Source organism: Rhinolophus sinicus, chromosome 1, assembly GCF_057876585.1.
Source record: "Rhinolophus sinicus isolate RSI-liver-muscle chromosome 1, RSI-T2T, whole genome shotgun sequence".
In the NCBI taxonomy this organism is placed as follows: domain Eukaryota; kingdom Metazoa; phylum Chordata; class Mammalia; order Chiroptera; family Rhinolophidae; genus Rhinolophus; species Rhinolophus sinicus.
The window spans coordinates 164,241,844-164,264,733 of record NC_142501.1 but is presented as its reverse complement, the minus strand read 5'-3'; the positions used below and the strand labels follow the sequence as shown (position 1 = coordinate 164,264,733).

The 22,890-nt window shown below is 37.9% G+C and overlaps 1 protein-coding gene and 1 long non-coding RNA gene across 4 annotated transcripts in view; one reads left to right on the top strand and one right to left on the bottom strand.

Moving 5' to 3' along the window:
• Window positions 1-22,890, top strand: part of RASGEF1B (RasGEF domain family member 1B) — a 533,671-nt gene that overhangs the window by 319,642 nt on the left and 191,139 nt on the right. The gene's annotated exons all lie outside the window — the stretch shown is intronic.
• On the bottom strand, window positions 9,374-15,554 carry LOC109439863 (uncharacterized). Its single transcript, XR_002136563.2, has 4 exons — window positions 15,453-15,554; window positions 14,664-14,743; window positions 9,820-9,871; window positions 9,374-9,470 (listed from the first exon to the last, which is right to left on the bottom strand). It is a non-coding gene; the product is annotated as an uncharacterized LOC109439863 (long non-coding RNA).

Genomic DNA, 22,890 nt, shown 5'->3' with positions numbered 1-22,890 from the left:
GAGCTTCATGTTAAATGATATTTTAGAAATAACAATTGGAGTGAACTGAATGGGAGGGGTGAGTTGTTGTGGTTTCTTTTGTTTTGATTTGTTTTGTTTTGTTTTGTGTTCACGATTCTCATGTGGCTAGCTGTCAATTAAATACATTTCTCAAATTCTTGAATTTCCACTAGAGAGTGATTTATCCGATCGCTACCTTGTCCTCATCTACCTTTTTTCCATCTGAGTAAATGGGACCCAGTTGCTCAAGCTAGAGCCCAACCAATCCAACAATTCTGCCCGTCTACCTCCTAAATGTTCTGTGAATCCATGCACTTGTCTCTGCCCCATTGACACTACCACAGTCCAGTCTGCCAGTATCCTACCTGGATCACTTCAGGAGGCTTATACCTGCTCTCCCAGCATCCATTTTTGCCCTTTTATGTTTCTATCCCTATGTTGCAGCGAGAAGTGATCAGTTCAACACATCAGTTCTGTCTTCTGCTTCAAACCCTTTAATAGTCTCACATTGAATTTAGGGTAAAGTCCATAATTCTTTCTTTATTTATATTTTACCTATTTATTTTTCATTAAAGTTTATTGGGGTGACAATTGTTAGTAAAGTTACATGGATTTCAGTTGTACAACTCTGTAATACATCATCTATATCTCACATTGTGTGTTCACCACCCAGAGTCAGTTCTCTCTCCATCACCATATATTAGACCCCGTTTAACCTCTTCTAGAGCCGCCCTCCCCCCTTACCCTTTGGTAACCCCTAAACTATTGTCTATGTCTATGAGCTTTTGTTCTTTCAGTTGTTTGTCTTGTTCTTTTGTTGTTTTCAGTTTTATATACTACAATTCACTGAAATCATATGGTTCTTTACTTTTTCTGACTTACTTCACTTAGCATTATAATCTGAAGATCCATCCATGTTGTCAAAAATGGTACTATTTCATCTTTTCTTACCGCCAAATAGTATTCCATTGTGTATATACACCACAACTTCTTTATCATTCATCTATTGAAGGACATTTTGGTTGTTTCCATGTCTTGGCCACTGTAAATAAAGCTGCAATGAACACTGGAGCACATATGTCTTTATGGATAAATGTTTTCAGATTGTTTGGGTTGATACCCAGGAGAGGGATTGCTGGGTCATATGGTAATTCTATTCATAATTTTTTGAGGAACCTCCACACTGCCTTCCATAATGGCTGCACCAGTCTGCATTCCCACCAACAGTGTATGAGAGTTCCTTTTTCTCCACAGCCTCTCCAACACTTGTTACTATTTGTCTTGTTGATGATAGTCATTCTAACGGGTGAAGTGATATCTCATTGTGGTTTTTATTTGTATTTCTCTGATGATTAGTGATATTGAGCATTTTTTCATATGTCTATTTGCCATTTGTATGTCCTCTTTGGAGAAATGTCTCTTCAGGTCCTCTGCCCATTTTTCAATTGTGTTGTTCGTCTTTTTTGTTGTTGAGTTGTATGAGTTCCTTGTATATTTTGATTATTAGCCACTTATCAGAGGCGCTATTTGCAAAAATCTTCTCCCATTCAGTTGGTTGCCTCTTCATTTTGTTGATGGTTTCTTTTGCTTTACAGAAGCTTTTAAGTTTCATATAGTCCCATTCATTTATTTTAGCTTTTACTTCCCTTGCCTTTGGAGTCAAATTCATAAAATGCTCTTTGAATCCAAGGTCCAGAAGTTTAGTACCGATGTTTTCTTCTATGCAGTTTATTATTTCAGGTCTTACGCTTAGGGCTTTGATCCATTTTGAATTAATTTTGGTACATGATGACATATAGCCGTCCAATTTCATTCTTTTGCACATGGCTTTCTGATTCTGCCAGCATCATTTATTGAAGAGACTGTCTTTTCTCCATTGTGTGTTTTTTACTTCTTTGTAAACAATTATCTGTCCATATTTATGTGGGTTTATTTCTGGGTTCTCAATTTTATTCTGTTGGTCTATGTGTCTGTTTTTCTTCCAATACCATGCTGTTTTGATTATTGTTGCCTTGTAGTACAAGCTAAAGTCAGGGAGTGTGATACCTCCAACATTATTCTTTTTTCTTAAGATTGCTTTGGTCATTTGGGGTCTTTTGTGGTTCCATACAAATACGATGAGTTTTTGTTCTATTTCTTTAAAAAAATGCCTTTGGGATTTTGATGGGGATTGCATTAAATCTTTATATTGTTTGGGTAATATAGCCATTTTGACTATGTTGATTCTTCAAATCCATGAGCACAGAATGTATTACCATTTCTTTGTGTCTTCTTCAATTTCTTTTGAAAATGTCTTACAATTTTCAGCATATGGGTCTTTCACATCCTTGGGTACGTTTATTCCTAGGTATTTTTTGTTGTTGTTGTTGCAATTGCAAAAGGAATTTTCTTTTTCTGAGATTTCATTGTTAGTATATAGGAATGCAATGGACTTTTGTACGTTGATTTTGTAGCCGGCAACTTTACTGTATTCGTTGATTAGTTCTAATAGTTTTTTGGTGGAGTCTTTAGGGTTTTCTATATATAGCATCATGTCATCTGCAAAGAGTGACAATTTTACTTCTTCATTCCCAATTTGGATGCCTTTTATTTCTTTCTCTTGCCTGATTGCTCTGACAAGGACTTTCAACACTATGTTGAAAAGCAGAGGTGATAGGGGACAGCCCCGTCGTGTTCCTGAATGTAGAGCAAAGGGCTTCAGTTTTTCACCATTAATTATGAGATTAGCTGATGGTTTGTCATATATGTCCTTTATTATGTTAAGGTATTTTCCTTCTATGTCTATTTTATTAAGTGTTTTAATAATAAGTTGGTATTGTATCTTGTCAAACACTTTTTCTGCATCAATTGATATAATCATATGATTTTTGTCTTTTATTTTGTTTATGTGATGTATCACATTGATGGATTTGCGTATGTTGGACCGTCCTTGTGCCCCCAGGATGAACCCCACTTAGTCGTGATGAATAATTTTTTTAATGCATTGTTGTATTCAATTTGCTAGAATTTTGTTTAGGACTTTTGCATCAGTATTCATCAGAGATATTGGTCAGTAGTTTTCTTTTTTGTGTTGTCCTTATCAGGTTTTGGTATCAGGGTAATGTTGGCCTCATAAAATGAGTTAGCGAATATTGTCTCTTCTTCAATTTTTTGGAAGTGTTTGTGTAGGACAGATATTAGATCCTCTTTGAAGGTTTGGTAGATTTCACTAATGAAGACATCTGATCCTGGACTTTTGCTTTTGGGAAGGTTTCGGGTGACTGATTCAGTTTCCTTACTGGTGATCAGTCTATTGAGATTTTCCAATTCTTCATAATTCAACCTAGGAAGGCTGTATGTTTCTAAGAACTTGTCCATTTCTTCTAGGTTATTGAATTTGGTGGCATATAGTCCTTCATAGTATTCTTGGGTGATCCTTTGTATTTCTGTGGCATCACTGTTAACTTCCCTTCTTTCATTTCTGATTTTATTAGTGTCTTTTTTTTTTTTTATCTTAGTGAGTCTTGCCAAGGGTTTGTCAATTTTATTAATCTTTTCAAAGAACCAGCTCTTTGTCACATTAATTTTTTCTATTGTCTTTTTGTTCACTATTTCATTTAGTTCTGCTTTGATTTTTATTATTTCCTTTCTTCTGCTGACCTTGGGTTTAATTTGTTCTTCTTTTTCTAGTTCCTTAAGGTATAACGTGAGGTAATTTACTGAGATTTTTCTTGTTTCTTGAGATAGGCCTGTAATGATATAAATTTTCCTCTTAAAACTGCTTTTGCTGCATCCCCAAAATTTTGGTAGGATGTATTTTCATTGTCATTTGTTTCTATGTATCTTTTGATCTCTCCTCTTATTGCATCTTTGACCTGGTCGCTCTTTAAAAGTATGTTGTTTAATCTCCACGTATTTGTGGTTTTTCCTGCTGTCTTTTTACAGTTGATATCAGATTTCAAAGCCTTGTGATCAGAGAATATGCTTGGTATGATTTCAATCTTCTTAAATTTGCTGAGGCTTGTTTTAGGTCCCAATATATGGTCTATCCTTGAGAATGTTCCATGGACACTAGAAAAAAATGTATAGTCTGATGTTCTAGAATGAATTGCTCTATAAATGTCAATTATATGCATTTCATCTAATGTATCATTTAGGGCTGATATTTCTTTATTTATTTTCTGTTTGGATGATCTATCCATAGCTGTCAATGATGTATTTAGGTCCCCTACTATAATTGTGTTTTGGTCAATTTCTCCCTTTAGTTCTGTTAGTAGTTGCTTGGTATATTTCAGTGCTCCCTGATTGGGTGCATAAATATTTGATGACTGTTATGTTTTCTTGTTGTATAGTCCCCTTTATCATTATGAAATGTCCATCTTAGTCTCTTATTACCTTTTTTATCCTGAAATCTGTTTCATCTGACATCAGTATGGCTACACCTGATTTTCTCTGGATACTGTTTGCTTGGAGTGTCAATTTCCACCCTTTCACTTTGAGTCTATATTTGTCCTTGTAGCTGAGATGTGTCTCTTGGAGGCAGCATATGGTTGGGTTTAGTTGTTTGATCCAGTCTGGTATTCTGTGCCTTTTTATTGGTGAATTCAGTCCATTTACATTTAGGGTGATTATTGATATGTGAGGATTTCCTATCATTCTATCTTTGGTTTTCTGGTAAGACTGTGTCTCCATTATTGCTTTGCCTTGTTGTTGTCTATTGTTTCTGTGTGGTGGTATTCTATGATTTTTCCCTCTGTTTCTTCTTTCATTACGTTATATATTTCAGCTCTGAGTTTTTGTGTTTTTTTTTTTGAGTCTTGACCATTAAGTTTATGTAAAAGAAGGTTTCATATTTAGAGTATTCCATTTTCTCCAGTACACTTACTTTCTCCATTCCCATATTCCGGTTCAGGCCTTTAGTCTCCCCCCTTTTATGTTTTGGTTGCCACAAATTATCCCTGTTGATGGTGGTCGAATAGCCTCCTTCAGTATTCCTTGTAGTGCAGGTCGTGTATTAGAAAATTCCCTCAGCTTCTGTATGTTTGGAAATGTCTTTATTCCTCCTTCATATCTAAAGGTTATCTTTGCTGGATATACTATTCTTTGCTCATAATTTCTCTCTTTCAATAGTTTGAATATTTGGCTCCACTTCCTCCTGGCTTGTAGAGTTTCTGCTGAAAAATCTGATGATAATCTAACGGGCTTTCCTTTGTAGGTTGCCGTCTTCTTTTCCCTGGCTGCCTTGAGGATTCTTTCTCTGTCGTTGATTTTAGACAGCTTCAATACAATGTGCCTTGGAGAAGGCCTGTTGGGGTTGAAGTAATTAGGTGTTCTATTTGCTTCTTGGATTCGAGGATCCAGTTCTTTCCACAAGTTTGGGAAGTTCTCAGCGACTATTTGTTTGAATATACTCTCTGTTTCCTTCTCTCTTTCTTCTCCTTCTGGTATGCCCATTATTCTTATATTGCTTTTTCTGATAGAGTCAGAAAGTTCTTGTAGAGTTCTTTCATTTCTTTTAAGTCTCAAGTCTCTTTCTTCTTCCATCTGTGTCATTTCCAGATTTCTATCTTCGATGACACTGATTCTTTCCTCCATGTGGTAAATTCTACTACCTAAGCTGGCTATTTCATTCTTCATTTCTTTTATTGACTTCCTAATGTCCAGAAATTCTAGTTGGTTCTTTTTTAAAATTTCAATCTCTTTGATAAAATGTTCATTTTGTTCTTTGATTGTTTCTGAGTTCATTAAACTGCCTGTCTGTGCTTTCTTGCATCTCGTTGAGTTTTTTAAGAACAGCAATCTTGAATTCTCTGTCATTTAAGTCACATATTTCTGTGTCTTTAAGTTCATTTTCTGGAGACTTTTCATTTTCTTCCTGAGCTGTCTTGTTACCTTGGTTATTCATGGCAATTATTGATTTATTATTTCTCTTCCTAGACATCTATAGGAGTGGCTTCTGCAACAGGTTGATAGAAAGAGGTCTTTCTTTTGTTTTCCAGTAGGTATTGGTAGAATGTTTTATTTTTTCTCCAACTGCAGCCTTTTATTATGTCTCACACTGTAGTGTTATATTTTCTCTGCATTATTCCAGCTTCTCACAAAATGGGGGGATTCCCTGGAAGGCGGGCTTCTCCTCTGTGAACAGTTCACCTGGGTCATAGGGCGCCGTCTCATAGGGGGATGTGGAGAGCTTCTAAAGTTCCACAGCTCTTTCTGCACCAGATTCAGAGCCCATGTGTTTCAGCAGCTCTGTTTACCCCTTCAGGGATCCGCCCAGATATGTGGGGACAGGGTCATGGTGGGTTGTCAGAGGTGGCCCAGAGCAATGGCGGTGACCACCACCACAGCCATTTCTGCTCTCATGGCTCCCTCCCCTTTGCCGGAACTAGTTGGGCTGTGAATCTGTGTCTGTGGACCATAGTTCTCAGAATTGCAAATATTCTGTTCTTTTGATCTGACACCGCTACTGTTCTGCTTCTAGCACTGGGCAGGTGGGGGCAGGGCGAGCTCTGGGAGGGTCAAAAGGGGGCGGCTAGTCTCAGTAACTACGGCTTCCATTCTCTGATTGGCAGTGAGAGCTTAAACCACCGTTTTCAGCCTTCTTCCCTCAGTCTTTTCTCCAATGTCTCTGCCGTGAGCGTTGGGTTCAGCCGTGTTATATGCTGTCCCCTCAGCCCTGTGGAGCCCTGGCGGAGCCCTAGCAGTCCGAGTTCTTCCCTCTCCCGCAGCTGTGGTAGTTCCGGAATGCAGTGAGCTCACAGCACTGACCTAGGTCTGTGTCCTGCACCCCCACGTCCCCGTGTCTGCATTTCTCCCTTCCCTCTTCCCCCGCTCGCATAATTTGCCCACCTTTAGATGATTTCAGTAGTGTGCCCCTTAGTCTTGCCTGTTTGCAGTGCAGGTAGTCCTTTGTGAAATTATAATTGTTCAATTTGTTGTAAATTCCAGGGGAGATTTCAAGAGGGGTCACCTCACGCTGCCATTTTTATGATGTCAAGCATTCGACTTCAAGTCCATAATTCTTAACCTAAAAATTGGCCCTTTTCTCCTTTCCTGCCCTGCTGTAGAGATTTAATGCTACAGCCACACAGACCTTCTTTCTCATCCTTAATTGTCATGCATCCTTCCTTCATATGCTTTTCTCTGTACCCTCTCTTTTGCCAGCAAACTCCTACTAATTCTTCAGGTCTCAGATTTAGTGTATTTCTTCAGGAAAACACTGCCTGATTCAGGCATTAAATTGTTAAGTCCCTCCACTGTATACTTCCATAGCACCTTCTACTTGTATTTATAATATTGGTCATCCTTAGAATTTGCATTTAATGCTTCCTTTCCCTCTAGTCTATAAGCTGTACGAGAGTAGGGATTCTGTCTGCTTTGTTTACATAAGTGTCACTGTTGCTGAGTGCTCAGTAAACATTATAGACTGATTGAGTCATATATTTCTATAGGGTAGGATTAGGATGTTAATAACTCTATAGGAAAAAGTGGACAAATTTTTGTCTCTTCAGAAATGTTGAAATGATATTTTAAAACAGTGAAGGAAATTGTCAGTGTCGTTTGTGAAACTAAAGAGAGTGAAGTATGCTGATACTTATTTTGACCATTTTTAAAATTTATTTTGTTAACAATAAATAGGAATTCACTTCATAATGTAAGTTAAATAACAACAAAATACAATGTATATGGTCTTTGATGTCTCAGTAATAAAATACAACAGCTAATACACCTCGAAGGAGCTCCTTTTCCAGCCGACCTTTTTTAAGTTGACTACTTTTCTTCTCCATGCATTCAGCATCTGCAACAAGGCTATCTGCAAGCTCAGAGATGATGTCTCTTTCTCTTCTGTTATATCAGCTGAGCACTGTGATAGTTCCTCAGACCAGAGAATAAGAACTATTTCATTTAGAATCACCTGGGGTTTTAACTACAAGTGCAGATTCCCGCTCCCATCACAAACCTGGGAATTAAAATCTCTGGAGGATGAGACCTAGGGAACTACATCTTTACCAAAAACCCAATGTCAGAAAACTTTTGGCCTAGTGCCCACATACTCAATACAGGTTTAGGAACTGACAACAGGCATATATGATGCTAACTTTGGGGAACAGAGAATTACAATTTTTGCATGCCTTTGTCAGTAAGGTCACTCTGTCAGCCTTAACCTTGAAAAAGCCTGAATCTCTAGCACGAATGATAAAAGGACCTTAAAAGACCATTTGGTTAAACTTTGTGCATCAGGTATATTTATAATCAAAGCACATAGGACTGCTAATGGTCTGTTTCGTTACTAGAGGTATTTAAGACCAGAGAATCCATGAATATATCTGGGGTTTATCAGTGAGACAATCAGATAATCTTAGATGATCGTTAAAAATTTCTTTTTGCCTGGGGTCCATTTTTTTCTTGTGTGGGACTTAGTAAACATGGAGAAAATCTGACATAGTCACCATCTTAAAATATTTACATATAGACATGTCATCGTCCATCAGGACTAGAGCTCAACAGTACCTGCAACACAGACTCATTGAGTTGGAAGCAATCTGAGTCACTACTTAAGTTGAATCTCCTTGTTTTATAGATATATAAACAAATGCAGGGATTAGACATCATTCAGTTATAAATCTGACAGAATAATGAGTATATTTCAACACCTTGAATTAATTTTTCTCTTGGGTTATATGTTTCCGTGGTGTAGTTGGAAAGCATCTGGTCCATCTAAATTCAGATCTGGTTCAAATCCTTCTTTATCACTTACTACCTGTATGATTTCAGCACATTATTTGACACACCTGAGCTTCATTTGCATCACATGGTATATGAAGATAAAATCTACTTGGTATAATCGTATCGAGAATTAAATGAGATACAACTGGGTGCCTGGTACATGGTAGGTGCTCCATTAAGAAATTCATGTGTTTGTTGCTGATACAACTTTTGGAAGGCAGTTTAGCACCATGTTTCAAAATATAAGATATGCATGCCTTGTGACTTGGCAATTCCAGTTATCATAGTGAAATCAAGCACCGTGTGCAATGTTCAGAAACCTGTGAATTAGCTAGCTCACTGTTACAGGGCTTTAGTTATATAGTGGGAGTGGGTCAGAGCTTATTTTCTTAAACAAAGATCCATAATAAAATATTGAAATGACCCAAATATCCTAGAACAGTGATGCTGTTTTCTGACAGCCTTCTAGAAGAATTTAACTGTACCCACTTTAGTCATAGGAAGAAAAATCATTATGATAAATAATAAGAGTTAACTGTTTATTTAATATATTATATGTCAGCCCTAAGCTTATTTACTTAATCTTTGTCATACCCTTTGATGCAGATACAATATTATTCATATTTTAATAAGAGTAAGTAACTTGTGCATCTTGTGGGGAACGGTAGAGTGGCAGGGGTTGTTATGTATTTGGTGATTGAATCAGGATTTGAACAGAAGTTGCTTTGATTTCATAGCCATGTGCTCAACTCTGTAAGTCTTATCTGTCAAGATTCAAACAAACAGCAAACAAACAAACAAATCCAGTAGTGTGAGGGTCCCTTTTCAGAGTTTCTGAGCTACAAAAGTATAAGACAGGCGTGGTTGAGGACAACCTTAATAACCAATTACTTTCATTTTTTTCATGTGCCATGTATATGGTCTGATTATTAAAAAGAAAACATACTACTATACATGTGATTACCTTAATCACTTATTGTGACCCCATTTTCACCTATCAAACCCTTCCTACAGAGTCTTTGAATTGCCTCAGGGAGTGGGGTTCGCATTTGAAAGATCTTGATGAAAAAACCTAATTAAGTACAGATGCACTTGAATGTTTGTTTTACTTACTAATGGTTGGGTGTAGGTTTCCTTCTTTTCCCTCTTCAAGGAAGCTGAGGTTCTGAGACAGCCACAGACGACAACATAAATATGGGGAGGAAGGGAGGAAAAAATCTTGGAAAACTCAAAGCCTGATATTTCCCAGACATGCCCCAATCTGCTTTTGACCTCGCTCCAAAAGGAGTGGTTTCGATAACAGAATGTGTGTAACATAATGTAACCCTACAGGAGCAGTTCTCTATTAGACATTAGCCTTTGCTTTCTTGTACCTGGGACTCTATTCTTTGCTTTTAGTTGCTCAGAGAGGGACTGGTGCTTGGGCCCTGCTGTCTAAACACCTCCCTGGCAGCTCTGGTCTCAATGCTGCTTCCTTCTCTATTACCATCGCCAGGTTGGGTGGAAATAATTTGTGCTCCAGGTTATATGTGTAGTTGCCAAGGGTTCATTAATTACTTCCGATTACTTCTAACCAGCCCTGCCTAGCAAGTAATCCAAAATCTAAAACAGTTTCTCCTTACATTTGATAGCAGAAAAGATTGGGAAAGATCTGGGAGGTGATAGAATCTGCCCAAAGTGACATGGGGATAGAAACAGAGCCAGACAGAACTCAACTCTGAGCGTTTCCAATCTATTAGGCAAGATCACCTCCCAGTCTGACATGTGGGCCGTCTCATTCTCTTTGTATCTTATGACCCGAGTTTTCCTTCTGAGACTAACAACAAGGTTAGAAGAAGGGTCAGCTGTCTGGGTGACTTGGCGATGGCTTCCATTAGGACCGCTTCTTTCTCCATAATGATGAAATTTAATCTCACAGTTTAAATGCTTGGCCCAAAATATTTCAAAATGTGAAATGCATGCAAGCCAAATGACAAAAATGTTTTTTCAAAAAACAAAAACATGGGCTTCTTGTCATCCACCACACTGGCTGTTTCAGTGTCTGTTCAGTCAGTAAATTATTCTTTCTGATCTTCATTTCTGATGACATCCAGATGGTCTAAAAGTCAATCTTTTCTGCGAGAGAGAAATTCTCTGTGAAGTGAGTAGCCGTCATGTTCAGATAGTGTGAGCAGGAATTAAATGGAGTGACATAAGATTGTTTGTACCCAATTAACAGTAATAATTGATATTTAAATAATCACAGTGCTTATATATTCAACTTGGGGTTGAGTTTAATTATTAAAGTTTTAACTCTTAAAGGGAGACGTATCTTTTTCCCTAAATTATAGGACACTTTGTAAAAGCCAAAATTGCTAATGTTAACTTTTCTATTTCCTCTAAATCTTCTAGAATTAAAATTCTGTTTTGATGGGTTTTAAGATGTTCTGTAGTCAGCCTTCCACAGGTAGATTCTGAGAGCTCAGAATGGTTCTTGCTGTGGATTATAGTGTTTAAGTTTTATTCTGGTTTTAAATGTAATCTTAAAATGACTAATTAATAATAAAGACATAATGGTAATGTAGTTTTTAAGTCACCATTGTTTATGTGACTTTGAAAAGAAAATGATGATATTCTTTTTCAGAATGAAAAGAGCAATGTTAGCTTCTATTTGTTGAGTCTCTATCCCTTGCTAAACACTGTAGTAGATGCTTTCATTTGTTGTCTCATTTTTAAAGCCCAGAAGATGGACATAATCATCCCCATTTTATAGATGCAGAAACAGAGGCTCAGAGATTATCAGTGATTTTCCCAAACTGCAAAGGACAGAAAACCAGTAATGTTAGGCTGAAAATCTTTGCACTTTCTACTTTGCTAGATGGTTTACCAAATTAAAAACGTCCACAGACTATGTTCACATACAATGAATGAAAGCTAAGCTTTGTTACACCAGTTGCCCATTACTGCTAGAAGCCAGATGAAAATAGATGATACTGCATTTCCCCTTTCTCACACACAGATATGTTCACAGTGGGTTCTAGAATTCATGTTAGTGGTCATTGATAGTCTTATTGGCTGTGGTTGTTAGGAGAGAATCCTACATAATTGGACATTATATGGAAAATACTTAGATACAGACCTTCAAAAATGTGTTTAGTTGTAAAAATCAAATAATAAAGTATAAGGCCTTGAAAAATACTCTGGGGGGAAGAAAAATGCAAAGTGGGTGTTCTTATACAAAACTGAAAATTCAAAGAATGTAAAAGACCTAAAAACTCCCACTTTTCCTTTGTTTCTTCCCTCTCCCTCTCTCTCTCTCTTTCTCTTGCATTTGTATTTATTCTCATTCTCATGCTTCCTGATTATAAACAATTTTCTTCTCTAACTCACTATCACTGTAAATGGAGGTAGCCTTGGGTGTTTGAAGTGGCTCCCTAGATCTTTGCTACCCATTGTGTAATCTGTGAACCAGCAGCATTTGGCTTTACCTGGGATTCTGTTAGAAATGCAGAATCTTGGGCCCTATCTCAGACCTAAAGAATCAGAACCTACCTTTTAACAAGATCCTTACAGAATTTATATGCTCAGAAAGTTTGAGAAGCACTGGCCTAGAAGAGTGTAATAGGTCTTTCCCTCCAGAGCAGAATCACCGCCCTAAAAGGAAAGGGGATGGTGAGAGAATATTGCTTCCAGGCTCCTTCTACAGTGACTGTAGTTAGGACCAGGGCTCTTCTGTGGGTGGGGAGACACGTGTTACTGCAGGTAACAGGTTAGGACAACCCTGCATAGGTAACGAAATGTCCATTGGGAATTCCGGTTCCCATTTTCCTACCGCCATTGATAAGGTTGCCACAGTGCAGGTCCTTTAGGGCACCACTATCAGCAAATACACACATACACACAGGCATGATGAGTGCTGCCACCCACATGAGAATCAACCATGTATGCACCTGTGTGCCACACATTGCAGTAGGTGCTTTCATCTTAAAGAATAGACAGCATATAGAAAATCAGGTTATCGTGAGCACACCTTCAATTACTAGCCAAACTTCATTAACCAGAGCCTCCACACATTAAATAGATCTATTTAAAATAAAACTTGTGTTTTTTAATGATGACCTTGTTAAATGATTAAATAAGATCCTAAAAATCTAAATCATAAAAGAATAATTAAATTAATTAGAGTTCTCATCTTAAAAGTCAGTTTCCAATGACTCCACATACAAAAAATATATTCTAGACTAAATATTATACACTTAACCTCAGATGCTAGTCGTTTGAAAGGGACCCTCTTTCCCAAGAGTAACTTTCTGGAGTTGTAGACTATAATGTGAGTACTGTAATTTAAACAGTTGTTCCCTTACCAATCTTCAGGAAGCTTGTCTTGTACAACATTCCTTTTGTTTATAGCACCTAAAAGTTCCTTAGAGTTTACCTGCCACAAAGATCAATGTTCCTAGCATGGGAATATGCAAAGAATCCTTGAATGGAATTCTAGTCCTGTTACTGCTCTGATTGGCCGGGAGATTTGGGGCTGTCACTGAATCCCTTTGGCTCTCAGGTTTGTCCTCTGTAAAAAGTTGTGAGCTTGACGGAACTCTGAGATCCCTTCCATTCCACATGAATATTCGACAGTCCATAGACAGAATATTGTAAATTTGAACTTGTCAATGAGTTAAAACCATTCAGTTGCGTCTCATAACATGCTTCCAGAGTTTCCAGACATCCAGAGTGCATCTCCCACACCACATGTCTTGTCACAGGCTGGCTTTTCTGTCCAATGGTAGCTCAGCTACTGGGCAAGAGGCAAGATAGCTGATGGCCAGGTACTAACTGGTGATCACTGAACAAAGAATCTTGGTCTTCTGAGTATATATACCATGGCTTCAGAAAAGGCTTTGAGGCTGTGTAATCAATTCATGGGTTGCATGTTTAACATTTTCTTTTCTTTTTGAAATTTTCACCATAAAGTCAAGACAATGCAGAATATTCTAATGCCTTGAAAATTATCAACCCATTGATAGCTTAAGGGGTAAGTCTCTACAGAATCAATTTTTTGATTGGCAACCTATACAAGAGAAAGAACATCAACTTTGAAGTTAGTAGGACCTGTGTTTGTATAGTGCCCCTTACGGGCTGGGTGACTCTGGTCATGGTAATTAAATTCTCTGAAACTCAAATTTCTAATCTCTTAAATGGGGGTAATTATATTTATTTTGTAGAATTGTTATAAGGATTCGAGATAATGTACACAACACTTCTGACATATGGTAGATGATCAATAAATGTCACTACTATCTGAGACTAGAATAATCGTTCCCAAATGCCTGATTGTAAATCAGTGTGATCTTTGACATCCTTTTCACCATTCCATGACAAGCAGTATAAAATAATTACAGTGGAAGCAGTTTTCCACAAATTTAAATTTAGATGGTGTTTCTTTTTATAAAACGATGTTTACAGTAGACAATAATTAGTTTTTAATTTAGCAAAATAAAAAACAACAACCACGTGCTAATTCTAAGCTAACAGCCCATATTTCTTTGTCTACTTTGTCTAATCTACAAATCCAAAATAATAGGACTCACTGAATTAAGACATCCTAATCAGACTGAATATTAGGGTCAATTGAATCAAATGATTTTCACTTTCAACTCATTTTAATTGGGGCAGTGGGATTCTGGGCATTCCCTAGCCACTTCATGCCACAACCACTTACTATCTCCTGAATTCTTATGATACCTCTCATCAGGATAACTCAACTTACACCCAGTGTGTGTGTGTGTGTGTGTGTGTGTTCTTAGCATCAGTGTTCGATATAGTCTCGGTGTGTCTTGTATCTTTCCTAAAAGATTTTGGAGTCAGACACAGCAATGCGAGGAGGCCATATACTGTTGTGGTAGAGTCTGGGTTCTGCAATCAAACTGCCTTGGTTCAAGTTCTAGGTTTACTGGGTAGGTATAAACTCAGTAACTTACCTTTCCTGTGCCTCAGTTGCATGATCTATCAGATTTCAAAATTAACATCACCTCCGTAACAGGGTTGTTCTGAAGATTTACTGAAATAATCCATGTAAGCATTTAGCATAATGTCCGATACATCGTACGTTCTCAATAAATAATAACAAAGCCAACAAACAGACAGAGAACAAGCAAACAAAAACCTCTTGGGAGTCAGATAAGCTTGAGATCTGATACACACCCTTCAATCACCAACCCCTCCTCGATTTCATCACATAGCTTTAGGCAAGTTACTTAGCATCTCCGCACCTTATTTTCCTCATGCATTTGTTATCAGTATCAAATAAGTTATTATATGTATTTAATTATTATATGTATTTAATATTGCGCTTGACTCATTGTAGTTGCACAATAAATGTTTTATCCACTCCTTCCCCTTTTTACAAAGCTGTGCACACAGCCCTACCGCTGCACTTTGCACATAATTATAATTAGTAAGCATTTATTGCAGCTCTGTTCCTACCTCTTATTTTACTGCCTCTCACCTGCATGGTCAGTTTACCCTACAAGGAATTTCTGACTGACACCAGTGCACTGGAAACACAGAACAAGAAATCTTATTGGTTGGGAATCGGGTTACCTAGACCTTTGGCCGTTCCTCTGCTTTGGCTAAGAGTGCCTCCTGAGAGACTTCTCTGGCGACAAGAGAACTTATCAGGAAGGACACTAGATTGGGACATTTTGTGATATCTTATCACAGTTGGAAGGGTTATGGACCCACCACATTGTTTTAAAAACATGCTCTACCTTAAGTTTGTGGTTGGATGTCTTTCTCTTTCCTGAGTGCTCCAACTGTAGCCCCTTCCCTTATGTGGTTCTTGCATTGTCAGCTCATGGGGCAAAGGTGGACTGCCTTGTTGGACTATACCACAACGCCTGGCACGCACGGGGGACACTTGTGAGAAATATTTTTGGATTACACTGATATGTCCCTCAAGTTAGATAAATTCCATTGCTTTTAAAAAAAGAAGGCAACACCCTTTTAAGAACCATTTTGGAGTGCGATAATGTTTATTTTCACTGTTGGAATGAGGAAATGAGGGAATGAATTTATAGAATGAATCATTAAAGTAGATTTTAAATATATATATATATATTTTAAAACCTGCTTTGACATTAATGTTTTAATGTATGAGCATGCAATGCTCCTTGCAATAAGTCCTGGACCCTTTTTCTCAACCTTTATTCACCTGGAACATGTTTCTTTTCCTTTTAACTTTTTTTTTCCCCCAATGAATGCAGCATTTTAGGAGAGACTCCTTCTAAGAGTGAGAGTTTAGAAGGAATGGTTAAAATGCTGACTTTTCATGATTTGAAGATGTACTCTAAAAATGAGGGGGTTATAAAGTGGAGGGTGTGTTCTGCAGCGGTGGGCTTCTGATCAGACAGCAGATGGCAGCTGGCCGGGAACAGGAAGGAAAGCAGTGTGACTCAAATGTTCACTTTGGGTGCATTTATTGCCATGTGTTCTCAGGTGTCTGCCATTTCCACTGCTCAGAATAGAATGTTCCTTTACTACAATTCAAGCACCTACACGGCTCCAAAAACAGTACTATTTGCAGCTGTCGGGGAAGAGGCTTTGTAAAACCTCATTACATATTTACACTCTTGTTCTGCTTTGTCACAAGAATGAATTTAGACTCATTCCCTGGCACACTTTTTAACATATCTTTTTTTTCTTCTTTTTTTTTAACTGCATAACACTGTCTTGAGTAAAACAGCATTAGGATCTTGAAGAAATCACCCCCTATTAGGGGGCCAAAGGGGCAAGAAAACAAACATTTGTTAACATTAACCAGACTAGATCAGCTTTTCCCAAATTTAAGTTATTCAAAGACTGTTCATGATTTTTTTCCTTACCTATCTATCACTTTTCTAATTACTTTGTAGCATTTTTTTCCTTTAAATTGATGCAGTTTTCAAAATATAGCTTTGTCATAAGAAATAATATCTAAGAAATTATAGGTTTTTGCTCTAGTTTTCTAACATATATGAAAAGAAATCCATGACAACTAAAATTAAAGTTTAAAATGCCTGTATTACCTAAAATCAGCCCCATGTAACAGTAGAGATAAGCATACAAAGCTTTGGGAAACTTTGAACTGGGTTGTCCCACAGTAGAAGTTGCAATCAGAAATCAAGACCACATTCCTAATATGTGATTGGGAATGTAGGAGGTCAATTGCAAAGCCAAGGTAGGTGGAAATACCTGAGGTGTACCCAGGTATTTAAGGCCTCCTTCCCTCTCTTGTCTGCTCTCAACCTACTCTATTCTAATCCTGTGTACCTGAAAGTTAGGCCTCTCCCTCTTCCTCTTTTGGGTTCTTGACCTCCATCTGAATCACTACCTCTGCTTCACCACTAATTCTTTTTTTTTTTTTTAAATTTATTTTTTAAATTTATTGGGGTGACAATTGTTAGCAAAATTACATAGATTTCATGTGTACAATTCTGTATTACATCATCTATAAATCCCATTGTGTGTTCACCACCCAGAGTCAGTTCTCCTTCCATCACCATATATTTGATCCCCTTTACCCTCATCTCCCACCCCCCACCCCCCTTACTGATTCTGATACGTGAGTTGCCAGCCTCAGACTGAAGACTTGATGCAAACATGTAGAGGCCCCTTTGCTTTGGTTTCATTTTGGCCTTTTTGTCTGTGGGATTTCCCCCAATTTCTATTATTATGGAGTTAGTAGCAGCATATCAGTACAAAACAGCAAAGGCGAGCTGAGAGTGCTCAGAGTGGAACCTGATCTGGAAGGACTCGGTGAGACTAGGAATGGGGCCATTACCAATTAAAAAATAAAATCTTGTGAGAAGAGAATTTATGAGAAGCTTAAAGGAAAAATAGTGTGTCTGCCTATATTTCTCATAAATATTTTATATCTTAACTGTGAAAAATGCAGACCACCCTCACTGGTTCTCTCATTATTTCCTGAGACAAAATGGTGTTCATTGCTGCAAGAGTAATTCCCCAAAATTCTTTTTTCCCCAAAAAAATTCTTAAATGTGATTTCACCATTCTTCACATGTAGGACATCTCCTGAGACCATTAACTGTTTTAGAGCTGGAGGAGTAGAAGTTCAAAGACACAGGAAATTCACTAGGGTTAAACTCAATCTTTTGCCTCCTGATTGAGGATTCTCTTCACTGATCTGTGTTTCCTCGTTTGTTTGAGCTGAAAATATGTATAATTTGGCATCAAATTAAAAAATACCTAAGACTTTTCCTTTAGCAAGATATTCTGGAATGAGATGAGGTTTTTTCTTTTAAGGGACAAAGTCTGTAAATAGCACTGCTAAATAATATTACTACTGTAATTGGTATATTAAATTCACAAGAACGCCTTTGACAAAAATACCAGCTGAATGCTGTACTTCTGGTAGATGGGATCAAGTTCTGGGGTCATGAGATTCCGCTATCTACATTAATAGTTTTTATCTGGAGTCTTATTTATACTGAGGCAATTTTGCAAGTCACCTTTTGGGCAAAGAAGGGTCACACCATCTGCTGATACACTAAAATGGAGGAATATATAGAGACCCCAACATTTCTGAAATCTTCTTTCTCTAAAATATTTGAATTTTAACTAGATTTTGCAAATAGGAAATTCCTGAGTCATACTGACCAACGTATGCAAATTTCAGATCAAAGTGACACAACCAAAAGACGCCTATTGCCCAGCGTGGAGGCAGAAAACAGGTCAGTGTACAGGGTATTATTCCTGTTGTGTGGGCAGCTGTTACATTAGGCGTCCTCTCTGAGACAGCAGAAAGTGCTGTGCCTGTGATACTGACTGCATTTCTCTGTCCCAACCTCATAGTTGCGTGTATCTGATAGTTGCAAGCCCTTTGTGATAATATCTACAAATGATGGCTCTTGGTTTGCTGGACACGTTCATCAACATCTGAATGTCTTCAAACCTAAAACAGCTGAAAAGCACAGAGAGGGGGAAGCAGAAATAGCAAGTTCTCGCCAAGTGTTTCTAATGATTGTTTGAGAATTGTTAACAATACTGAAAGTGTTTACTAACACAGCAGCATTAAAAATGGCACTGTAGATTAAAAATCTCAGCATCACAGAGAGTTGGACTTGACTGATGAGACCCACCCCAAAATGAACAGAGTGCTTCCAAGGAAAGCTAAGCCAAATTTCCCTGTTTACTAGTCTGCATTTCTGTCTCTCCTCTGTGATTATTTCTTCCAAATTCCCTGTATATCTAACTTTTGTCTCCACAATGTGTAAGGCAAAGATGAAGCCCTTTAAGATTAAAATGATTTGCTTATTCATAATTCAATTCATAACTCTCCTGAAGTAAATAAACTAAAAGGTAATTGCAGAGTTCCTTAATCCTGGAACTCTATCTTTGGCATATTTTGTTTCTTCACTGACTTTTATAACATAAACACTGATATTTCATGTGTGGAAAGAAAATGACTAAAGTTTTTTTTTTGCTGAGCAGTAATTCATAAGCAACTCTGTTTACTGCATGTCTGTCGGTGCCTTTCAGAAAGAGTCTGCCCCATCAACTGGGTCTTAGACTTATGGGTGGGAATTCCAGGTGCATCATAGACCAAAGCCTCTGTGGTTTAAATCGAGTAATACATCACAGTGGAAAGAGCACTAGAAACCTGGTTTCAAATACTGCTTTTGCTACGAATTAGTTTCGTGACTTTAAGCAAGTTATTTATCCTCTCTGGCCCTAATTGTCAACAAAATGCAAATGTTAGATCATACATGAGCTTGTCTCAAGTGCCAATTCAGATTCATTGCTAGTGGTATCTGGAGAGTGCTGGAAATGATTGTAAGACTATATCCAGACACAGTGGGAACGAATATCCTCATTGATTGGTTCAGATTCAGGCTTATCCTGATCAGTAATGACAGGAGGGCCTCATACTTGTTAACCCTATCCAGGAATGCACTCTAAAGTGCGTTTCGTCTCTGTTTGACAGCGGTGTAACACATTTTAGAAGGAGCAAGGTTATTTTATAATTTTCAGAACCAGAAGGAGAAAATTCTCTTGAACAAGACCGAATTTTTAGAGACTTGATTCTTTCTAATGCCTTGGCGGAGCCACTCATATTTTCCTTTTGACCATTAATAACCAGTTGGAACAAATAGAGAGATGATACATCCTGTTTGCGGAATGAATGAAAACACCCAGAAAGTTCTTCCTCACTCATGTTCATCAGGCAGGACTTGGAAGGTTTAGTTTGCTTACCAGTCAATCAACTCATAATATGTTAGTATGCAGTGCTTAGAGCTAGTTGTAAACCGGAGACTTTGTATAATTTTCATTTGATGGGATCCACTCCAAGAGGCCTTGAAATCAGCCAGAAATCACAGAATTATTCAAGCCTGCACAGAAGTTTGCTTTATAATTAATTGTGATGTTGACTTCTATACTTTGGAATTTATGGTAACTGGCCCAAACAGCTTCATACACACAAGCCTGTCTTTTCTTTGTTTATTTAATGATTTTCCTTTTTCCTAAAAACCTCAAAATTTGAAGGAGACTTGGATCACTGTTTATTTATCCATTAGAGTAATTCACTTGAATTACAGCTGAGGCTTTGGAATCACCATTCGTTACCATCTGGCAGCATACTTTGTATTAGACTATGAATCAGAGTTTGGGGGTTCTGGTCCTTCTTTGTTTTATTGGATCTATTCCTAAATTTAGGAAAATTGTTGAAGCACGTATGTCTGTTTCCCTCTTCATACAATTGGATATTTGCTTTTTCCCTTTGCCTGTACCTCAGGGATATTCGAGGAATCAAAGAAGGTCCAGGAGGTCTTGAGGCTGTTTGGTGGAAGTCAGTCTTGCCAGAACCATTGATTATTGGCTAGGTTGTTACTTACCCTGTGCCTTCCTGTTACATAGCTCTGCATGTTCGCTTAAGCATAGAGATGCCGTTTACATGCCATTTGTAGTGCAGAGGCTCAGAAGACATAATTTTGACTATGAAATACTAATATAATTTTTACCATAGCCAGAAAACAAGTTCATCTACTTTTTGATTTCTCAAATGTCTGGGAGAACTTATGCAACCAAATCTGCTACCAGGGCGTATGGGCGTGTTGGCAGATGGCCCACGCAGGTTTTATGCCCTCAGACTGCTGTAGTCTCTGCTCTCACAGTCACTTGTTCTGTGAAAGGCAGAAAGGATAGGCGTAACATGTTATGGCTTTATTGTCCTTAAAAATCTGTTAACTTGGAGAGGATAGATGCATACATCTTCAGAGAATATGAAGAATATGATTTTATTCCAACCAATCCTCTTTTAGGGTACAGGGCAAGTAGCAACCCAGCCAGTAATGACAGTGATAATGGTGAGAGGGACTTTCACCAGAGGGCCTGTCCTAGACTAGACTACTGTCTCCTAGACAACTGGATCTCTGAAGGGAAAAAAAAGGAGTCCTGCTTTGTAACATCTACCGATTCTGTGGTGTTAATACTCCATCATGGCCATTGTCAAGTTACCAACATGACATCACTGAACACAGAGTTCAGAAGAGATGCATAGCAGCACACCATTATATAGTATTACCATCACCTCAAAACAATAGATGTACATGAACTTGAGAGTATAGAGGATAGTAAAATGTAGTAAAATAATTGGGAAGTAGTGAGTTTTGAGTGTATAGTACCCTTGTTTTAAACATTATTTGTTGGTGCATATAAGTGAATATTTAATAACAGCTGTATTTAACCACTGGCTCACAAAGTTCCTGAAAATGTAATAGTCAGTTCTTGTGAGCAGGTATAGACTGGTTCCAGCTCACCATAACAAATGAGATATGTAGAGACTAAAGTTTATTAATTCCCTGGGGATGCTAAAAAACCCGGGCAGGGAAATGTGAGTGATTCTAAACTCCCATCCTAAGCAGAGCAAATTAAAGAGCAGAGATATGTCCGTTTAACATGCTTTATTCGGTGCCCGCACAAAGGCCGGGCCATTTGTGCACTTAATGCATAGATCGTATCAACAGCAACGAGTGGGGAGACCAGGCTTGCCAGATAGGCCACTCCCACAAACATCAAAAAGACTCTTTTAAAATTTGAAAGTAATATAAACACAACTGAACATGAAACCAGAAGAACGTGGAGAGATATATTTTTACAAAGTTAGTTTAATCTAGACAATATAAACACTTAGAGATAGTATTAAATCTGTCTGGGAAGGCAATACTGTAGATATCATTGTTCATTGTGTATGAAATGAAGGAAGTAAAGAAGACAGGCCAAAAGGAAACAGAGACTTAGAGTTTGATGTATGTAGGTAGATTAAGAAAATATCATTTGTAGTTGCTTTGGCTACATGGGAATGGATCTGAGACCACCAGAAGTCAGTCTTCAAAGCTTGGCTGCTTACTTAGACTAGCTAAAGGTGCCAGGAGGAGGGAATATGAATCCTACTGGATCTAGCAATAGTGGGGGAAGGAAGTGAAAATGTTCCTCTGTTCTACAGATCTTTCTTCTCCTTTTCCAGAAATTGCCTCCAAGCATCCCACTCCCTCACTCCCCACATCTTGTTGATTCTACTTTACCAACTTTTGCCAGGCATTTACCTGGAAATCTCTTTATCAATGTCTTGCCTAGTCTCGATTCCTATCTCCTCCCAACTTCTGCTGTTCTTGGAATTGCAGTTTGAGTGTCAGTTCAGGGAAACCTTCCCTGAGCCCCAAGTCATCACTGGAAGACACACTGAGATAAAATTACTTATTGGTATGTCTTACCCCATAAACTTAAAACTGTTCAAGGATGGAAATGGGTCTTATTCTATTGTATACCACATGCCTAGAGTAAGTCCTAATTATGTAATAGGTGCTCAATACATACTTTTATCTGAATGAGTAAAATAAATGAATCAGTCACCACAGAGGAGACAGAATCCAAAGGAATTTTGGAGGCTTTCCATTGCTTAATACACATAGTAACAACTGTATTACTAGATGATTACACTGCCTTTACCACCCTCTCTGAATAAATGAGCAGAACAAAGTCAATTAAGAATTTTCCTTCGATGAACATGCCTCCTGTTGCCCTTCTTCATGTCAGTCCCTGTTATTCTCCCATCAGCTATGTTAATAGCCTTGTCCCTTCTCCCCCTAATTGCCCTCTGGGGCTCTTTGCTCCTGGTACCAAGTATAATAGATGGTCTGTAATTACCTG